The 17,158-nt window shown below is 45.7% G+C and overlaps 1 protein-coding gene and 1 long non-coding RNA gene across 4 annotated transcripts in view; one reads left to right on the top strand and one right to left on the bottom strand.

The window, feature by feature from the left end:
- DSCAM (DS cell adhesion molecule) overlaps nucleotides 1–17,158 on the bottom strand; it is a 580,894-nt gene that overhangs the window by 543,868 nt on the left and 19,868 nt on the right. The window lies entirely within an intron of this gene.
- LOC311608387 lies at nucleotides 6,874–13,460 on the top strand. The gene is made up of 4 exons (XR_014782946.1): nucleotides 6,874–7,086; nucleotides 7,327–7,640; nucleotides 11,790–11,912; nucleotides 12,740–13,460. It is a non-coding gene; the product is annotated as an uncharacterized lncRNA (long non-coding RNA).

The raw sequence follows: 17,158 nt of genomic DNA, 5'->3' as shown, positions 1-17,158 counted from the left end.
TCATACCCAAGCGGGCTTCAGAGTTCTCTTCACAACCCTCTTGCCTCTTGCCTCTTGAAGAAATACAAAAGAGGGCCTGTCAGTCGTCTCTAGGGACTTTTACAATGTGGAGAAAGTACTATCTGTGCCTGTCTACACTTGCCTATGCCAGGAGTCCTTTATTGATTTTTTTTTCACCATTTGCAAGAGTGAGATGGGCCTGTAGCCATAGCAATAAACACCCCCGAGAGGCACTGAGCCAGGAGACCAGTGTCATGGACTCCTCTCTGCTCAATCCTGCAGCTCAGTACAGTAATCTGGAGCATCTAAGAAATGACAGAAATGAGTGCTCATGGTCCAAGATGGCAGCAGAAGCAGGTAGAGACACACCCCGCCCCCCCCCACCCCCCGTGCCTCTGAACCCCGCTTTCGGCAGGCTGGTTTATGAATAAAATCATGACAGGAGACTTTTCCAAAATGTCTGTTAAGAGCCACTTTGAAATGAAGTCATCAAAATCACTGCAGAGTGTAGGCTTTAAATGCAAACAGCCGGGGGAAGGACTGTGCTTGTTATGGAGAATTCATTATCAGTGTTTCTGAGAGCAGCCTCTAGAAGCATTTGCACGGAGTTGCTTTTATGCAATGCCTTGGCACATGAGCAAAAAGCTGAATGTGGAAATTTCAGAATCCTGGGGCTCACTCAGGTTTGAGTTTTCTCCTGCCTTGTCAGAAAGAAATCTTGTGTGTACATTTCTTTTTCCTCCAAAGTCTTCAAATTTTAATATAATAACCCTTCTGACTTTATTTGCTTGATCAATCAGTTACTAACTATTGGTGCATCACTAAAGTATAGGGGAGCGAAAGCATGTACGGTGGATTTGATCAATACCATTTGGGGAAAATCTGTAGTCAGATGAAAATTACATTTTTTAGGAATCTGACGGAAAATGTGAGAGTATATACATACCTAGATACACATAAGACTGTCTACAAATGTTGTTAAGACTCATCTTAGATTTGCAGGATGATATAAGGGTAAGGTTATCCAACAAACTTATCAACCAGGGTGATATACAGAAAAACTATGGTCAGTAGAAAGTTTTCTTAAAATATATTAAGTGGTGGTTAGAGCATTAAAAGCAGCCCTGCCCACCACAGAAAAATAGACAGGCATGGCATCTCAGTGAGAAGGTGCTTTAAATGGGGTGGCATTAGGGTTGAGAGAGAGAGAGAGACTGAAAAGAAAGTTAGACACAACCTAAGTGTGAGTGTGAGCTTCTCAGAGGCAATGAAGCAAATGTGCCTAAGTGCAGAGTAAATGATGAACTGTGCTTGGCGTTCAACATACACACTGTTTTGATGCCTCTGAAAATAGATCTCACAACACTGCTAGGAAACCTTCATATTCCCTCTCCCTCCCCCTCTCTCTCCACCCCTTGTTCCCCCCTACACCACCCCCCCACCTGGTCCAACTGAGATCTGTTGGGTAGCTTCAGAGATGCCTTGGATGGAGTCACACCTATAAAGTAAAGCTAGGAGCCACTAGGCTGCTACAAGGGGTCCATAGGGCACCCTTTCTTCTCACCTGGGGATTCCCATAGGAGTCCTAGAGAAATACAGATTTGTGGCTAGGAAGGAAGAAAGGCCTTGCTGATTTGAGTGGAATAAAGTTCCTAAAATAAAAAACAAAAACAAAACAACAACAAACAAACAAACAAACAAAAACCCTGGTGGTGTGCTATCAATATGGAAGAAGTAAACCTTCAAAGAATAGAAAATACGAAATGGCTACAGGAATACTCTCAAATGAAAAGCCAAACAGTTCCAATTATGTAAATTTAATAAAATTTGCATAACAAGCATTCACTACAATCCAAATTCAAAGTCAGATGATCACTGTCAATTTAAGAAAATAACTCTAATATACAAAAAGGAGGAGAAAGGGAGAGAGGAGAAGAAAACGAAGGGATAATGGAGAAAGAGAAAAAAGGGGGAGGTGGGAAGAAGGTGAGGAGGAGGAGGAGGGGGGAGGAAGGAGGAAAAGGGAGGAGGAAGAGGGAGGAGGGAAGATGAGGGAGGAGGAAGAGGAAGGACTACAAAGCTACTTTACGGGTCACTTTCTAAAAAAGGAATGTGCAGAGTACACAGACAAGTAACACAGTGCCAGCAACAATTTGAAAGTACAACAGAGGTTTTGATAATCAATAAACATTGTTAATTATAGAAAATAGAAAAGAATTTTGCCATTATGTTGGAGTATGGTCTGTATTTGTTAATTGCTTGTCCCCTCACCACCCCCACCCCCGAGATTCTTACTGTTTATGAGCAAATTGTCACACACCCCAAATATTATTGCTTAACCTCACCTAGAAATTATTCCTGATTGGCTGATTGAAAAGCGAATACCTGGGCAGGGCAGAAGGAAAGGGCAGAGCAGAAGTGTGAGGGCTTGTGGGACAGAGAGGATCTTGGGAAGAAGTGGACAGGTACTGGAGGAAGATCGCCATGAGTTAGGAACCATCCACGCAGGCCTCTGAAGCTCCACGTGAAAGAAATTGCCCAGATGAACAGCCTTAGCAAGTGGTTTGGGATTATGGATGGGAGGCAGCTCCACAGAAATTATTAGAAGCATGAGGCATGGGATGGAGGCTGAGAGATATGGAAGTGGTTTAGGAGATTCATATCTGCCCTGCCACAGGTGAAGCAAGGCTATTTCAAGATGCCACACCTGTCTGTGTCTTGTATTGATTGACAGCGGGTTAGAAAAACGCCACCTTAATGACTCTGGCTTACTAGTAAACATTTACTAGGCCATACCATTAAACTAACAGCAACACCATTAGAATTCTATCATAGAGGAACTGTGCTAAGGTGGAAAAAAAGCTCCTGAAGCAGAAACAAGAAAACAAACAAGGGAAGAAGGGGCGAGAGCTGCAGCTGAGCTCACGGAGAGATGTGGGCTCAGTCCCCAATGCCACTGTAAACTGAGTGTGGAGGTCAAGCCTATGACCTTGGTAAAGACAGCAGATCCTTCAGAAGCCAAAGGTTCCCTAAGCCAGAATCCCAAGTCTTGTAATAAAAACTGAAGGAAAATGTGAATTAAGGAAGCACTAATTTTAAATATCTGACCAAAAAAAAATCTTTTTTTGACAGTCTAATATGTTAAAATCTACATGTGTTTTCTTCCAATTTCTCTTTTATTTTTGGCTTTATGTTTAAAATAATTGGGCTGGAGAGATGGCTCAGCCATTAAAGGCTAGGTTCACAATCAAATAGTTTACAAGCTTCAAATATTCAGAATGTACTGGGTTTTTTTTTTATTCAGAAAAATAATGCCCCCAAACAGATTTAGCACTAAAACATCTAAAATTTAAGAATTTGGTTTACACATGCTGGCGAGGATGTGGGGAGAGAGGAACACTCCTTCATTGCTGGTGGGAATGCAAACTAGTACAACCACTTTGGAAATCTATCTGGTGCTATCTCAGAAAACTGGGAATAGGGCTTCCTCAAGACCCAGCTATTCCACTCCTTGGAATATATCCAGAAGATGCTCCAGCACACAACAGGAAAATTTGCTCAACCATGTTCATAGCAGCCTTATTCATAATAGCCAGAACATGGAAACAGCCTAAGTGTCCCTCAATAGAAGAATGGATAAAGAAACTGTGGTACATATACACTATGGAATACTATTCAGCTATTAAAAACAAGGAATTCCCGAAATTTGTGGATAAATGGATTGAGCTAGAAATGATCATAATGAGTGAGTTAACCCAGAAGCAGAAAGACTCAAATGGTATATAATCACTTATATCTGCATATTAGCCCAAGGGGCATGTCCCACGAAAGCCTTCACTTACCAGGAAACTGAGACAGAGGGGAGGACATTCTAGTGGGACTCTAGATGAGAGAAGCATGGGAGAATGGCAAAATAGAAGGATCCAGAGGGTCCTAGAAGCCTACAAGTAGAACATTATGATAGGCAGATTTCAGCTCAGGGGTCCCCCTCAAACTAAGGCACCAGCCAAGGACAATACAGGCGGTAAACCTTAAACCCCTACCCAGATCTAGCCAATGGACAGAACACTCTCCACAGTAGAGTGGAGAGTGGGATATTACTTTCTCACATACTCTGGTGCCTCACCTTTGACCATGTCCCCTGGAGGGGGAGACCTGGTGGCACTCAGAGGAAGGACAGCAGGTTACCAAGAAGAGACTTGATACCCTATGAACATATACAGGGGGAGGTAATCCCCCTCAGGAACAGTCATAGGGGAGGGAAATAAGGGGAAAATGGGAGGGAGGGAAGAATGGGAGGATACAAGGGATGGGATAACCATTGAGATGTAACAAGAATAAATTAATAAAGGAGAAAAAAATAAATAAATAGTGCACAGGAAAAAAAAGAACTTGGTTTAAATAAAGGAAAATTTGATCCTCAATCCTATAAAAAACAAAAAACAGGATAAGCCTGTGAGATATTTTATGTCCAAGAACAAGCCTATTGGCCTTACCTCACAAATCTCCTTGGCTCAGAAGCCATGCTTGCAGGCAAAAGACATTAAAATGCATGTGTAAGGAGAAATCTTGGATTAAAACAAAAATTCATTTTTTAAAAAAATTCTAGACATTCTGTTTAGAACATCAGTGTTTCCCTTCAGTTTTAGGGAATCAACTTTTTAAAAGAATCTAGATTTCTGGGGCTTTGCACTAGGCCATCTCTCCTCATTGGCTTTGAGGCTGTAACTGTCACTCATCGGAGGTGGGAGCTAACACATAGTCAAGCCGTCCCTTCCATTTCTCTCTCTGAGAAGGGAGACAAAAACACACATCCATCTGGGTAACTGACCAGAAATACAAGAAAACTACCTGAAAGTCAGTTATACTACAGTGTCGGTCTCTCTTTGAGGCTGTAACGGTTTTCATTATTCTTGAAACAACCCACATTCATTGTCTCCTGGGTCTGCAGGTCAGAAGCCCACCGTCTGGCTCACCGTACTGTCTCCAGCATCTAAGGCTCCCTGCGCTCCTTGCCTTGTGACTCATTCCTTTACATCATCTCAAACTCCTACGCCACCGTGACACTCTCTCTGTCCTTCTGGACGGTGGCCTTCCTCTCTTAAGGATCTTCGTGACTGATCAGATCCAGCTTAATGAATAGCCTAGAGTAATCTTCCTTTCTCAAGCATCTGGACTGGACACGTCTGCAGACTCTCCTCATCTCCACTCGTGAGCTCTGAGTTTAGAACATGGTCACGTCATCCTGTTGATCACACCCAACAACAAACACCCAGTGAGGCACAGGCGACAGGGATCTTGTTGAACTAGCAGTTTGATTGGTTGGTTGGTTGGTTGGTTGTGTGTTTATTATTTATTTATGTGTTTACTATTGCTGGTATTCTTAGATTGACATGAAACCATTATGTCTTTGGGAAAACTGCATTAAAGGTAAGCGAACTCAGTTTCTAGAAAACTTCTAGAAGAATTCTCAGTCTTAAGCCTCTTTGTCCTCCCCAAGCCTTCCAAAGGTGCTGCACGGCTGAGAACTCACCTGTTTTAAGAGCGATTACAAAACGTCTGCCATATGGCAGATGCAGATGTGATCACTGGCTTTGCTTTACAAGGGGGAACGAAGCCTCTGAGTCTCATCTGCTCTCATCTCCAAAGAGACAGCAGCAAGGTTAGGACCCTACCCTGCTACATGAGCTCAGTAGGCAGCGCCCCATGTCACCTACCACAAGCCTTAGACAATACCCAGGAAAAGGTGACAAAGGCAGTCAAGGGAGGTGACTCGGTTCCGTTATAGAATATACAACACATGATTACGTAGGGAAGGACCATGCCACAATACTCAAGGTGTCATCTGCTCTTCAGCCACCGGTACTCCCCTCCCCTGCCCTCCCCTTCCCTTCTCTCCTCTGGTCTCATTGTCTGTAGAGGCCAATGTGTTTGTATTAAGCCTCAGAGTGGTTTGGTTAGGTTTAAAAAATTACTAAAATTCTACTATAAAATCATAAAGGTGCTAGAATATGCAGAAACCTATTGAGTTAAGCAGGTTAATGTTACTGTAGCCGAATGCTGGAAGCACCTTGGGGGGACACGATCTGGTTTGGCTCATGGTTTCAGCCTGTCATATCTGCAAGAGTGTGAGCTCAGAGTCCTTCAGCCCATGACAGCTGAGAAGACAGGAAATGACCAAGTCATTATACACCCCACAGATAGACTCCAATGTACAACTGCCCATTAGTATGACGGCTGGCCGTGAAAGAACATTTGTGATCTAATGGCCTTGGAAAATGGCATGGGTGTGTTCCACAGATCACCCAAGGATCTCTTAAGATTAACCTTCGAGGGCCCATTCCCTTGCCAACTTAATACCACAGTACTTTTGTCTTTTTTTTTCCATCTCTTCTTAAGCCATGCATAATCTCAAGCAAATACAATAATGAGGCAATCATCAATCATACCTGATATAGCTATAACGCATACAACCATAAACACACTTTCCTTTCCCAAAGGCTTGACACTCCAGGGTTGTTCAGGGGACTGGATTCCTCTCCACAGCACCCACACCTAAGGCATGTAGGCATCTAGGCCCACTGCTAATCTCTGCCCTCTGGAATAACCCACCCCTCTGGGATACTGAGTCTTCATCCCAGGTCTGGCCCCCTCCCAGAGACAATTCTACACCCTCTCTATCTTGTTTGTTTGTTTGTTTTGTTTTGTTTTGTTTTGTTTGAGACAGGGTTTCTCTGTGTAGCCCTGGCTGTCCTGGACTCACTTTGTAGACCAGGCTGGCCTTGAACTCACAGCAACCCACCTGCCTCCACCTCCAGAGTGCTGGGATTAAAGGCGTGCGCCACCGCCGCCCTGCCCTACACTTTCTCTATTGTCATGTCTACCACTATCATGCCAACTGCCATCTTTACTGGTTCTAGAATCCCCCACCAAAGCGGCAACGCCCATGGGTCAGTAAAGAGCCCAGAGATAAACCACTTCAGGAATTGCTTCAGGAAACAACATCTACTTTATTGTATGAGCAACCACTCTTCTAGTGGAAGCCTATCAACTGTGATGGGTTAGCCCATGCCCTCGGATTAGATAGTGAGTGCCCATACCGGGGTCCCTGTGAGGAAGAAGCACATTACAGGAGACGCCCCACCTGCAGAGTCAGGCATGCTTTAACTTTTCACATAACGATAGCCCCTCTGTGGAGACCTTTAGTTTTTAGCACAACTGTAGCTTTTCTGTTGACACCTGCTTTTTTTTTTTCCCAACATAACTGAAGCCATTTTGTCCTTAGCCTATTCTGATCATAAGGTGAAACTGAGTTCTCGTTCTTAGGCTCTGCCTGCCTGACATAAGAATTTTCTTAAGAAGACCAACAAAGCCAACTAACCAGGGCCCAGAGGGGCCTGTGGAGTCTGAAGCACCAACCAAGGACCACGCATGGACTGGACCTAGGCCCCCTACACAGACGTAGCCGATGGGCAGCCCAGGCTTCATGCGGGTCCACTAATGAGGGGATGGAGGGCTGTCCCTGACGTGGACTCTGTTGTTGCCTGCTTTTGATCACTTCCCCCTCGTGGGACGGCCTCTCCAGGCCACAGAGGAAGGAAGAGGATGAACTCAGTCCTGATGCAACTTGAAGAACCAGGGTGAGTGGGGGAGGGGGCCTCCCCTTTTCCAAGCAATAGGAGGGGGGTGGAACTGAGAGGGGAGGAGGGAAGGAGGGCTACACCTGGGATGTAAAGTGAATAATTAATTAATAAAAAAGAAAAAGAAAAAATAGCCTTACTTACAATTCAATGCTTGCTGAACATACTGCTTGAGTAAAACATAAACGTATGCTCTGTTGGAGGTTAGCCACAATGTACCACTATGTTCCGCTCGTGCAAAACGTAGGGGGAACAGGGAAGTCCCCATGCTCCCATCCCAGCTGGAACAGTTTAAAGGTCAGCTGAAGTGTGTTGTCCAGCTGCCTGGGCGCAATGTACCTGGAATAGAATTGGTCTCTCTGCTTGGGTTATGGTATTTATGGTATTTTTCATTTAATAACTCACTCTGAAAAATGGCTCAAAGGAGTCACAGTCTTGGTTCCTGAATCCAGACTGTGTCCCTGAGTGGCCAGACTTTGCCCAGTGTTCAATAAACTCCCATCCTATCTGAGACTGGTGTCTGAGTGGTCAATGTGCGGCTGTTCCTGAACCCCAACACCAGCAGCTCTGGTTTCTTAGGATGGGTAAAAGGAAGTCCAGGGTAACCCATCTGGCACATACAGCCACATCTCAATGACTAGGCGGTAGGAGGGGGGAAGGGGGGAATAAGCAGGTGCCAAAATAATTTCCAGATTTAAAACACTATGTGACTTCATTCTCCCTAAAATACCTGTAAAAATAACATCATTGATGTGTACACATGAGTATGTGAAGAGACTGGGGCCTCCACCCCTGATGCTGGCATGGAGAGCAGTGTGCTCATTTGGGGAAATACTTCTGTTATTTCTTTAAAAGCTACACATAAGTTCACCACACAACCCAGCATCTCAACTCTTATGGTTTTACCCAAGAGAAATGAAGGGATATGTGTAGATAAAACATTATATCTATTGCCGGGCAGTGGTGGCACTCGGGAGGCAGAGGCAGGTGGATCTCTGTGAGTTTGAGGCCAGCCTGGTCTACAAAGTGAGTCCAGGGCAGCCAAGGCTACACAGAGAAACCCTGTCTCGAAAAACCAAAAAAAAATTATATATACATTTTCATAGCGAAATTATACGTAGCAGCCAAAATTGGACACAACCCAAATGCCAGTCAGCTGCCTAATGAATAACCAAAAGTTCTCACATTGGGTGATGGGATCCTATTTTACAAGTAAAAGGAAGTGAAGACAGATGCTCCCTTCATGGTGAGCCTCAAAGATACTGTGCCAATAAGAGCAGCTATGGACAACAGACCACACTTATGTGAACCTTCTATGAAATTATCAGAAAGACCTGGCCTGTATATCAGAAAGGAGTTGAGAAAGGCTGAGTACTAGGATCATTGATTGGGAGAGACTGACAATGTACACAAGATATTTTGGGGGGTGACTCTAGGAATAGATCTTACTGACAGACTTGCAACACTGCAAACTAGCTAAGAATTGGTGGTTTACACACATGCACATGCATACACACACAGCATAAATAAAGAATTAGTGAGTTGTTTGGCTTAAACAAGTGAATCATATTCTGTAAAAATCATTATCTCAATGGAGATCATAAAATTATAAAAATAAAACTAAGCAATGAACAAATGTCTGACACACTGAGATATGGTTGCCCATAACCAGACTTTCTTGCTTTACGTTATAGGCTTGTGGTGTGCTACCTGCCTTACACTATAGGCTTGTGGTGTGCTATCTGCATCCCCTCTCAGACTTTATCAACTGTCAAGCTCATTTTCCTACAGTTGTAGCAAGTCTTTGACTATGGTCATTATTCAATAATTATTTATTGAGTCAAACTCTGATAGTGAGAGAAAAAATGGGCATTATATTCAAGACATCAAATCATCTTTGCAAGGGGCTCATGAACCCAGCATCTTGGCACAGAGCAGTGGTGCAGGCCAGAGAGCAATGGGTCATTTAGATAAAAGGTCATAGCCAGTCTGTCTTTGAGGGAGAAACACAGCCGCATGATACGTCCTGTTGCTGGCTGACTTTGGGCCTAAGGACTGTCTCTGCAGCAGAATGGGGGTAGAGTGCTCTGTGGGGGCAGAGGCTGGATGTTCTCTGACATATCTGATGGCCCACATGGGTGCTCTTGTGCCAGAGAAGACACGGAAAGGGCTTTCATTTTAGCCTATCTCCTGTTTGGCCACCATTAACCAATACAGCTTCCACGCTGAAAAAAAAACCATACCCTTGGACCATCAGAAGCTCCTAAGCACCCACTATGTTCTACTGTACACATATGCTTACAATGGACAATGTGTTCATCTTCAGGGAGAAAAGTCCCTCAGGGGAACCTGGGAACCTGAGTTGCTTTTTAAAAGAGGTACATTGAAAAAAAAAAAAAAGCATGGCATGCCCAAAACCTGAACTCATAGGAACTCATACTATCCTGTAGCATGAGTCTATTGGGTAGCTTGGTGAACCAGAGTGCCAGAAGGCTGAGAAGAGCACTGTGACTTTGGCATCAAGCAGATCTGAATTTAGATTCAGGCCCCATTGTTTCTCTCTCCCCTACCCCCAGGACCATCTGGCCTAGCTTCTAACCTCACAAAGCCCCACAAAATGTCTGGCTTTCATTCATGCCTTCAGCTCAACAGCTTAGATGATACATGATTCTATTGGCCTCTGACCCCTGACCACAGTTCCTCTACCACTGCAGTCATAGCAGGGCACCATGACACCCAACTCTCTTTATGTCTGGTGCTGTGCTCAGATCTATGTGAACAACCATCACCCCATCCTTTATGGTGTTCTCCTTTTGGTTCACAGAGGGAGAGCCTGGGGCTGGGCTCTAGGGGATTCTAATGCTTTAAATCCCATCTGAGATGACCCTTTCGAAGGGAATGCTGCTGAAGGGCTGAAGATAAAGTTGGTTGGCTCAGAGGATGGTCACTCAACTAGAGAGTCCATGTAACTCAACCTGCAGCCAATAGAGGCACTTAGACAGCTGGTGAGGCAGGCCCAATCATGGACTCTTTTAGCCCCTGGAAAATGTCCAGCAGTCACAGGCACCGCAGCAGCCAAGAGGCCACCAATGCCTAAGAGGAAGCAGCAGGCAGAGGCAAGGACACAAAAAAGGGCACAACTGTGAGAAATGCAACTGGAGCATGCAGAGGAGCAGCTGCGGGTTTGCCAGCCAGCAGGGCGGGGCGGGGCAGGGCAGGGCAGGGCAGGGCAGGGTGGGGCGGGGCGGGGCAAGGCAAGGCACTCACCGACCTAATTCTCCCCCAGGAGAACTACAGGGCCACACAGCCTCCCCAGCTGGGTACACTTCCCAGGGCTCTTTTTGTAAGAGCACTTTCCCAGTGTTTAGCCTGAAGTTGAAATTCTCACAGACTTACTTACCATGTTGCCATCGAAACGATAAGAAGAATTCATGTGGAAGACCAAACTCTCAGTGTGGTGGAGAAAAGCCCATAGTGAGGAGGGTTGACATCTCCCCAGAAAAAAGAAATGGCACGAGAAAAGTAATATCATTTTCCCCCTGCTAGATATTAAGAGTGTTTTTTTCCAAAGTTCCTTCAAAGACGTGGACTGGTATGGATGAGAGAGAGCTACCTTTCCTGTCAGGGTGCAGCCTGAACAGTGGCCCTGGAAGATAGGTGAGTGGTTGATAGCAGAGGACTTTAGTGGTTGTCAGAGAAGATGTGGCAGGGGAAAGCAGTGTAACAGAACAATCAACCGAGCTGATTATGAGTGCCTGTGACAGATGTGCTCCACACCCTGCATGAGTAGGAATCAAAACACCCGGGCCACCCGTCATCACCAACGTGCCCTCGGTCACAGAAGGAGACCAGAGAACACGACAGCAGGAGCCCCACACCAATCGGTGCTGGAAAGACCTGCTGGTTACATATCAATGTTGATAGCAAAGGGGCCTGGGAAGCAATTGCAGTATTTGAAAGTGGAGGTTCAAATATAAATGAAAATACATAGGCGGCAAGAGCCACAAGTAGAGTTTTCTAAACTGCTCTGGTCTGCATTAGGCAGTGCCCAAAAGCTAAGAGAGGGGCGGCAGCTGAGAACGCAGAGGCTCTTCCCCGCCAAATCTCACTTTCAAGATCTCACCGTTTTATTTATTTTTGGGTTTGCAGGTACCCAACCTCGGTGCATATAGACCAAGAAAGGCTAGTTCCTCAGTGATTCACTCAGAATGGACAATAACAGAGAGACCACCATTGCCAAGGCCACCTCATGGACAGACCACCATAGCCAAGGTATCTTCTCCCACACCAAGCTGTCCATTTCACCAGCAGCCCCCTTCTTCATGCAGACACAACCTGGGAAGACATAGATAAGGCATCCAAGGCAGGCTGCTTGGAGCTACTGAGCCTGCCCCATGTACACCGTAATGTCCCTTCATCCCCCAGGGCAAAGCTAGCACCCACATCTACCAGGAAACATGCATCATACATGGCCAGATCTCCCAGAATAGCTATGATTAGGTCGCCTCCATGACCCTGAACAACCTTTGACCTTCTGCAATGCAGAGCTGCTTTCTGAGACAACCAGAGTGTCTCAGTAAATCAGGACCACGTGTGTTCTGTCACTCCAGTGAGGCAGCATGGCTGAGGTCTCCCGAGAACCCCAAAGTCAGAAACATGACCGGAAATAGTGCTATCCTGACACTCTCTCCCGTCTGCCATGGAATCATCACAGAAGAGAAAGCTGGATTTAAGGGGAGGGTACCTACGTCCGCTGTGACTTTTGTTTTTAAGATAATGGGAACGGTGGTGCTGTTGGAAGGAGCTGTGGTGTGACGCTCAGACAGGGGCTCAAAGGAAGCTCGGTGGTCAGTCCTGCATTGTTCTGATCCCTGTGAGAAGTGGAGAGTGGGGGAGGGGTGCTGGAAGCCCTCTATGTCCCTCCATAGGAAGAGGGGGAACTGACCATCTCTATGACAGAGGAAAGCAGGGAGACATTCAGTCCACTTCAGAGACCACCACCCCTTCCCAGGAAAAAAATGTCCTCAGCCACCATTACTGGCTGGAGTCACTCGGCATGACTGTCTAAAGGACAAATCTGTTTTCTTTCTCACGTCAAGGATGCTGGTGTTCATGCGTAGGACGTGCAGCTAGCATTACTGAGCATGAAAACAATGCTTTTCCCAGGACACAACCAGACTCCACAGAGGAGGAGGAGAAGATTAAAAAAAAACAGAACTCTACAGGATCCAGTGTGACTTTGTGTGTGATGCAGGTGATATTTAGAGCCTTAAAAAAAAAAAAAAAAAAGCTCTCCTCACCCCCTCAATGGGTTAAAGATTGAAATCCGAGACAGCCAAATAATGGGTTATCCTTTACTTAAAGACACCCAGTAAATTAGATCTTCTTTTTTTTTTAAACTGGTACCAACAATTAGGAATGCATACTTCCTGTTTCTAAGCAATTTCAGGTTTAATTAGGATTCTCTAAGCCCCATTTGTCTTAACAATTTGACAGCTCTGGCTTCCCCTTCTCCACCCACACTTGTCCTTATTCACACTCTTCCACATTTGTAGTATTTTATCCCACACCAAGGCCAGGGGGGAAAGGGAAGCCGGCAGGCCGGCGGCCTGAGTACGATCGCATCGCTCTTTTCTTCCCTGGAACGCGCCACTTTCAAAGCACCTATGATAAAAACGTTGTTTCCCCTGACTGACAATGATCTCTGGGCTAATTATTAAAGTGTCTTACTAAAATGTGTGTGTTTGGGAAGCTTCCAAGGGAGGCAGCCTCGAAGCTCCTTGGAGGGAGAATATGACATCACAGGGGTAATGCGCAGGAGAGCACCCGTTTGTCCATTTAAATTAGCTTCATCATCCATAACAAGTGTTTAAAAGGCAGAAGAGCAAGAGCCATGCATAACGCACCGTGTCACGGTGCATAATAATCAGCCCAGCTCGCTCCCGCCACCCAGCCTCCCCAGACTTCTGAAATCTCTTCCAGTAAGCATTTTGTGAGAAAGGCTTTGATAAAAAATGCCATTTAGGGACTTTCAAATTTACAGCCAGGCAATTTGTCATCATTTAGAGGAGCGAGAGGAAGGAAAGCGGAGTATCACGCTCTCATTTCCCAAACCTCCTTGTAGTAGAAGCTCCTGACTTTCACTGTGGAAGAGAGCACGGCTGCCTTAAGGGGCTTCACGGATGCGGGGCGGGCCTGCCCGATGGGTAGTACTCTTTTACAAATAAGACAAAGTCTTTAACCACGTACATATACACAAACTTAACTTCCTGGTTATTGCTCACCAGTGTGGTGTGTGTGTGTGTGTGTGTGTGTGTGTGTGTGTGTGTGTGTGTAGGACTAACCACTTGGGATTGGCTGTCCTATCTGGGGGCTTTCCTGGGGGGAAAAGGCAGATTCTTCCTCATCCAGTAGCCATTAGTTGTCTACAGCTCTTGATCTGGGGTGGGTGGGGCCTTGTGAGATTTCCCCGCCTACACTGTCTTGTCACCCGGTGTCACTGTGCAGAAACCTGAGAGATAACGGGAGGCACACAGGCAAAGTGGCAGTGGGGAGCGGGTGGGGTGGAAATAAGTGATGTAAATACTGTACTCATGCGTGACATTCTCAAAAAGAACAACAAAATAAGCATTTAAAGTTGCGTAAGACATTAATCTAACGTTTGGCTTCCTCACAATCCCTTGCTTAGAATAGGGAGTTACCCAAAGGCTGAGAAATTAACTTCCAAAGCCATCCGCCCATCTTCTTCCTCTTCAAATCTCAACAGAGTCTGGAGTGAAGATGGGAGAACATTAAAAATATCGTTCACTCAGCCAGGCACAGTGTCACACGCCTGTCATCCCAGCATTCAAGGAGGCAGAGGCAGGCAGATCTCTGGGAGTTCGAGGCCAGAGCCTGGTCTGCAAAGTGAGTTCCAGGACAGCCAAGGCTACACAGAGAGACCCTGACTCAAAACAACAACAAAAACAAAAACCTTTCACTCAAAAACAATATAATCCAGAATATTAATAAAACGTAAGATAGTAGTAACCATAAAATACAAGTGAACTCAGAACAAGTCAGGAGGTTCTTTGGAATGACACTCAGCTCATTTTACATTTACATTTACATTTACATTCAGCTATGAAAGAGATTTTCATAGCTTGAAAATAAGATTTGGTAAACATTATCCATGGAAGCAGAAAGAGAGTTGAGGACGCGATGCCTGATAAGCCATGCCTGGAGCAGACTTCCAACCACCCAGGGCTGGAACTGAGACAGACCGTGGCCCCAGGCTAATTGTGCAGGAAAAGTCTAACAGAAGATAGAAATCTGAGCATTCAAAGACCGGCTAGAAAGGGTTAACACGAGCGATCCAATTATTGAATGATTAATGAAGTCTAAAAGGCAAATTCAAGTGACCAGAAAAATTGTCTCTCAGCTAATTTAACATTTTGCCATAATTGAACACAGATCGCCTCAAACCACAGCTGTGGTTTGCACCCAGAGAGGAACACTTTGCAAACAAGCGAATGTCTCCCAGATGACAGGAGCAGGCTGTGCCATCAGGACCGTCCGCTGGACACTCCCCTTAAAAGACACACAGTCCTGGGAAGAGCAAGAGCCGCATGAACATCTGTGCACAACTTTAGTAGCAGCAGGCATTGCCCACTCAGCCAAGAGTGAAGGAACACACAGCTAATGCCACCAAGTCACTAATTACTGAAAACCTCTAAAAAGAACATATTCCACTGGGTAAGGATACCATGAGCTACATTGTTGGGTTGCACCATACAATAATACCAGGCATATATTGATCTGCATTGATTTATAGTGTGTGTGTGTGTGTGTGTGTGTGTGTGTGTGTGTGTGTGCGCGCACGCGCGCGCGCTCTTACGCATTTCCATCTGGGTGTAGGGAGGTACTCATGCACAAGGCTGTGGAGGTCATTAGCTGGGATACGGGTCAGCGTTTTTTTTGCAGTGTAGCTCTGTTCAAACCGTGCTAGGTTTTCTGTTGTTTGTTTTTTTGTGATTTTTGTTTTGTTTTGTTTTGCTGTTTTTGTCTGAGACAGGGTCTCACTATAAGCCCTAGCTGTCTTGAACTCTCTATGTAGTCCAGGCTGACCTTGAACTCACAGAGATCCTCATGCATCTGCCTCCCAAGGGCTGGGAACAAAGAGGAGTGCTAGTGCTACCCTGCCTGCCATACTGTCTGCCTAAAGCATTCAGTTCTTATCTTTCCTCTTCACCTCCATCTTGTCCCCAAACAAGAATCGACAGTAGACTCCCAAGTCTCCCCCATCTCCACTGTCCGTGGGTCTAGGAAAAACAAGTCTTAATCCTCAAAGACGGCTTGCCACTACGAGAACGGTGGGGCAAGGTGGGAAATGCGCTAGGGTAGGTAGGTAAAAACTGTGTGTAAGTGGACAGAAGCCCAGAAGAGTCAAAGGTTAAAGCTGTAATGGTAGATCACAGGAAATGATAGATCAAGGGAAAACATGGGCATTACCTAAGGTCGAGCCCCACAGCCATGAGGAACACAGAGAGGTGGCAAAGCAGATGCAGGGACCCATGCAGGTCAATTCAGGCATCTTTGGTAACAAGTAGCTAGTTTCCTTAGGAAGCTGTCACTTCCTAGGGCACAGCAGAGGCCAACTGCCTCAAAATGTCACCAGTAATCTTGGAGTAACCTGGTCCAAAGGGGTAGTTATGCGCACCCCTATTTTCCAAGTTACCTTCACTATTTCAACTCTGTCAAATCGATTTCTTTGACCTCTCACATTTTATACTCAGACTATCTCCAGTCTCTCTCTCTCTCTCTCTCTCTCTCTCTCTCTCTCTCTCTCTCTCTCTCTCTCTGTGTGTGTGTGTGTGTGTGTGTGTCTCTCTCTGTCTCTCTCTGTCTCTCTCTCTCTGCCTCTCTCTCTCTCTGTCTCTCTCTCTCTCTCTCTCTCTCTCTCTCTCTCTCTGCCTCTCTCTGCCTCTCTCTCTCTGTCTCTCTCTGTCTCTCCTCTCACCCTTGTTCCGTGTGTGCGCGCACGTGCGTGTGTGTGTGTGTGTGTGTGTGTGTGTGTGTGTATGTGTGTGTAAAACACAGTGATAATTAAAGACGTGGTCATGAATTTGAGAGGAAGGGGGAACACAGGAGGAGTTGGAGGGAGGCGAAAGAGGGTGATAGTGATATGAATACAGTGCTCATGGATACAAGTCTTATTTGTTTTAATTTAAAAATTACGCCTTGGTGAGAACCAGCTCAACACACTAAGGAAGCACCCAGAAGCCCAAAACGGATGAGAGGGAGGAGCCAGGCAAGGCCACTCCATATTGAAGGTCTCTGTCTTCCACTGACACACTGGACAAGGCTTCACAGGCTGGCATGGGGGATCTTGTGTCCTTGGAGGTAGGAGGCTTCAGTCAGAGGAAGAAAGAGGCCCACTGCACATCCAGGGATGCTATCTCTGGGCCAAGGTGAAAGCCTTGGCCATGTGGAAGGTTACGGCAGGAATCAGGCTAGAGGGCAGCAGAGGTAGAAGCAAG

Source organism: Acomys minous (assembly GCF_964271855.1).
Source record: "Acomys minous genome assembly, chromosome: 11".
Taxonomy (NCBI): Eukaryota; Metazoa; Chordata; class Mammalia; order Rodentia; family Muridae; genus Acomys; species Acomys minous.
This window is presented reverse-complemented; position numbering and strand designations above follow the sequence as displayed.